The sequence below is a fragment of the Pristiophorus japonicus genome, chromosome 12 (assembly GCF_044704955.1).
Source record: "Pristiophorus japonicus isolate sPriJap1 chromosome 12, sPriJap1.hap1, whole genome shotgun sequence".
Lineage (NCBI taxonomy): Eukaryota > Metazoa > Chordata > Chondrichthyes > Pristiophoridae > Pristiophorus > Pristiophorus japonicus.
In genome coordinates, this window is record NC_091988.1 from 118121465 (window position 1) to 118125692 (window position 4228).

General features: G+C 49.3%; 1 pseudogene; it reads left to right on the top strand.

The window, feature by feature from the left end:
• Positions 1-3505: 3505 nt before the first annotated feature.
• On the top strand, positions 3506-4006 carry LOC139276978 (small ribosomal subunit protein eS10-like; annotated as a pseudogene).
• The last annotated feature ends 222 nt before the right edge of the window (positions 4007-4228 follow it).

Sequence of the window (4228 nt, forward strand, 5' to 3'; positions counted from 1 at the left end):
CCTCGCTCCATTTCCCTCTGTCTCCCCCTGTCTCTCCCCAGTCTCTCTCTTTCCCCTTCTCCCTCTCTCTCTCTGTCCCTCTCTCTCTCCATCTCCCCCTCTCTCTCTACGACTCCCCCTCTCTCCCCAGTCTCTCTCTCTACCTGTCTCCCCATCTCTCTCTTTGTTTAACCTCTCTCTGTTTCCCTACCTCCATCTTCCCCTCACTCTTCCCAGTCTCTCTCTCTCGCCCTCTCTCTCCGTCTCCTTCTCTCTCTCTCTCTCTGTCTCTCTCTCTTTCCCGCTCTCTCTCTCTCCCTGTCTCTCTCTCTTTCTCCATCTCCCTCGCTCCCTCCCTCTCTTCTCTTTCGATCCAAGATTCTCCGGGGCTTTGATCCCGGGAGCTGCACACAGTCTGGGCTGACGCTGCACTGTACTGTGGGATACTGCGCGTACGTGGCTGATCCTCAGTGCCAGCACACATGCGCAGAAGGACACGAGAATATTCGTGCAGATATCACTTCGTATATATTGATGACTTAGATGAGGGGACTGAGTGCAATGTATCTATGTTTGCAGACGATACAAAGCTAGATGGGAAAGTAAACTGTGAGGAGGATACAAAGGGGCCGAAATTGTCCCTCTCCTTAAGGCCTGTTACCACCGCAAATCAGCAGCCACGCTGCGGAGTGGAGTGGCCGCCGACTTTTTGTGGAATGGCCGCTGATAGCCCAATTGCCCTCCCGAGGTTTCCCGGCGATGCCCCGATCCCCTCCCCCACCGCTCCGCTGCTGCCAATCCATGGGGTGTCATCACCGTGTGCACCGCCGATCTAACACCCCCCGACGGCGACATTCCTCTCTGAAAATCTTTCGCCCGCCCGGCAGTGCCAGTGAGGGTGTGCGGATGCACTGCCGCTGTCGCCATGTTTTTTTTAATCGGCCGACTGCCAGGTCGACCTGACAATTATGCCCCTGGGTTCAACCGGGCCGCCAACAGGCACACCCTCTTGGGTACCAGGCCGCTGGCCCAGCCGAAACCCTCCCTGGTGGCCCTGTGGGCCCAAGTTTTTAAATCACGGAGGCTCTCCCCTTTAAATGAAAGAGAGCCGTGGTGACGCGGTGCCGTGATGTGGTCAGCGCGGTGGTCACTCCGCACCGCCCTATATCCACCCCTCAGGTATTTCCACCCCCACATTTGAAGCGACTTCTGGAGCCAAGGGAAAAAAACAACAAAGAGCCGAATGTCACTCAAGAGGCGACCTGAACCACAGCTGTGGTAAAAACCATCAAAATGGGGTGGGAGCGCACCATTTCGGGCGGGGGGTTAATTTCTACCCCAAAGTGTCTGCAAAGGATATAGACAGTTAAGTAAGAGGGCAATAAGGTGGCAGATGGATTATAATGTGGGGAAATGTGAAATTATCCACTTTGGTAGGAAGAATAGAAAAACAGAATATTTGTTAAATGGTGAGAAACTATTAAACATTGGTGTTTACAGAGATTTAGGTGTTCTCAGCGAGTTAGTATGCAGGTACAGCAAGCAATTAGGAAGGCGAATGGCATGTTGGCCTTTATTGCAAGGGGTTTGGAGTATAAGAGTAAATAAATCTTATTACAATTGGACAGGGCTTTGGTGAGACCACACCTGGAGTATTGGGCACAGATTATACTTGCCTTGGAGGCGGTGCAACAAAGGTTCACTAGATTGATTCCTGGGAAGAGAGGGTTGTCTTATGATGAGAGATTGTGTAGATCGGGCCTGCACTGTCTGGAGTTTAGAAACCTTTCAGAATTTTGAAGACCTCTATTAGGTCACCCCTCAGCCTTCTCTTTCCGAGAGCACTATCTACAGGATCCGCTGCAGCAACCCGTCAAGGCTTCTGCAGCAGTACCTCCCAAACCCGCGACCTCTCCCACTATAGAAGGACAAGGGCAGCAGCTGTATGGCAACACCTCCACGTTCCCCTCCAACTCACACACCATCCCGACTTGGACATATATCGCCATCCCTTCATCGTCGCTGGGTCAGGAACCTGGAACTCCCTCCCAAACAGCACTGTGGGAGTACCTTCACCACACGGACTGTAGCGGCTCACCACCACCTTCTCAAGGGTAATTAGGGATGGGCAATAAATGCCGGCCTTGCCAGCGATGCCCACATCCATGAATTTAAACAAAGACTTGTTAGTTAGAGGGATGGACGCTGTCCAAATGCTTTGTTGCCTCCTAGGTTTAAGGGTAAGGGACATTTCAGAAGGACTGGAAAACGTTATGGAAAGGGAAGGAGAGTCATTGTCATAGAATCATAGAAAATTATAACACAGAAGGAGGCCATTTGGCCCATCGTGTCTGTGCCAGTCAAAAAAGAGCTATCCCAGCCTAATCCCACCTTCCAGCTCTTGGTCCATAGCCCTGTAGGATACGGCTCTTCAGGTGCACATCCAAGTACTTTTTAAATGTGGTGAGGGTTCCTGCCCCTACCACCCTTTCAGGCAGCGAGTTCCAGACCCCCACACCCCTCTGGGTGAAGAATTGTTTCCTCATCTCCCCTCTAATCCTTCCACCAACTACTTTAAATGTATGCCGCCTAGTTATTGATCCCTCTGCTGAGGGAAATAGGTCCTTCCTATTCACTCTATCTAGGCCCCTCATAATTTTATATATCTCAATTAAATCTCCCCTCAGCATCCTCTGTTCCAAGGAAAACAGCACCAGCCTATCCAATCTGTCCTCATAGCTAAAATTTTCCAGTCCTGGCAACATCCTCATAAATCTCCTCTGTACCCTCTCCAGTGCAATCACATCCTTCCTGTAATGCGGTGACCAGAATTGCACGCAGTACTCCAGCTGTGGCCTAACTAGTGTTGTATACAGTTCAAAGATAACCTCCCTGCTCTTGTATTCTATACCTCGACTAATAAAGGAAAGCATTCCGTATGACTTTGTAACCACCTTATTGACCTGATCTGCTACTTTTAAGGATCTATGGACATGCACTCCAAGGTCCCTCTGTTCCTCCACACCTCTCAGTCCACAAGGATCCAATAATGTCAGGACGGAAAGGTCTGAGTCCTGGATTTGGCATTTAGGAGATTCAGAGGCAGGTTGAGGAACTGGCCTTCAACGGTGGTAATCTCGGGATTACTCCAGCAGCCATGTGGTTGAGTCGAGAAGAATAGGAAAATTATGGAGCCTGGTGAGATGGTGTCACAGAGAGGGGAAGTTCAGAACCGTTCTGCAATCATGGGCTACATCTGAACAGGGCAGGGATGCATGAACTGGTTGAACAGATAAATAGAGAAGTGAAGAGTAACTTAAACTGGGAAGGAAGGGGGAAGGTATGTAAAAGCAATCAGAAAATGCAAGTCACGAAGGAAGAATTAGTTGAGGTAAATATACAAATAGAAAATAATTTAGCAAAGAGAATAGAAAGCAGAGGGATAAAGGGAGCAGAAGAGGAAATCAAATCGACCGTGGTAGTCAGGAAAAAGACTGAGCTAAAAAAACCTCAGCTGTCAGCCCATTATAAGAAGTTAAGATGTTGATGCCGAAGAAGAACCGTATTGCTATATATAAGTTCCTCTTCAAGGAGGGTGTAATGGTGGCCAAGAAGGACGTGCATGTGCCAAAACACACAGAGCTGGCAGACAGGACTGTTTCTAACCTGCACGTAATGAAGGCTATGCAGTCTTTGAAATCTGGTACTTATGTAAAGGAGCAGTTTGCTTGGCAACACTTCTATTGGTACTTGACTAACGAGGGCATCCAGTATCTGCGTGACCACCTTCACCTTCCCTCCAGAAATTGTTCCTGTCACTCTACATCGCCAGACCCGTCCTGAGACAGCCAGGCCAAGGCCTAAAGGTCTGGCTGAGCACCATCCAGCTGGTGGTGAAGCTGACAGAGACACTCACAGGCCGACTACTCCCCTTGGCTCAGACAAGAAGGTTGAAGTTGGTGCTGGTGCCACTTCAGAATTCCAGTTTAGAGGCCAATTTGGTCGTGGTCATGGACAACCTCAATAAATGTGTAAATTTGTTGTGTAAAATAAAGTCAATTGAAATACAAAAAAAAACAAGGAACAAAGGATAATGTAACTAATGTTACTGACTGAGTCTTGCTAAATGCAACAGTAACACGGGGAAGGTGAGATGGAGAGGGGGAGGGAGATGGTGAGGAAGAGAGGTGAGACCAGGGAAGAGAGGGAGAGGGCCAGGAGGAGAGGGGGAGGGAGATGAGGAAGGAGT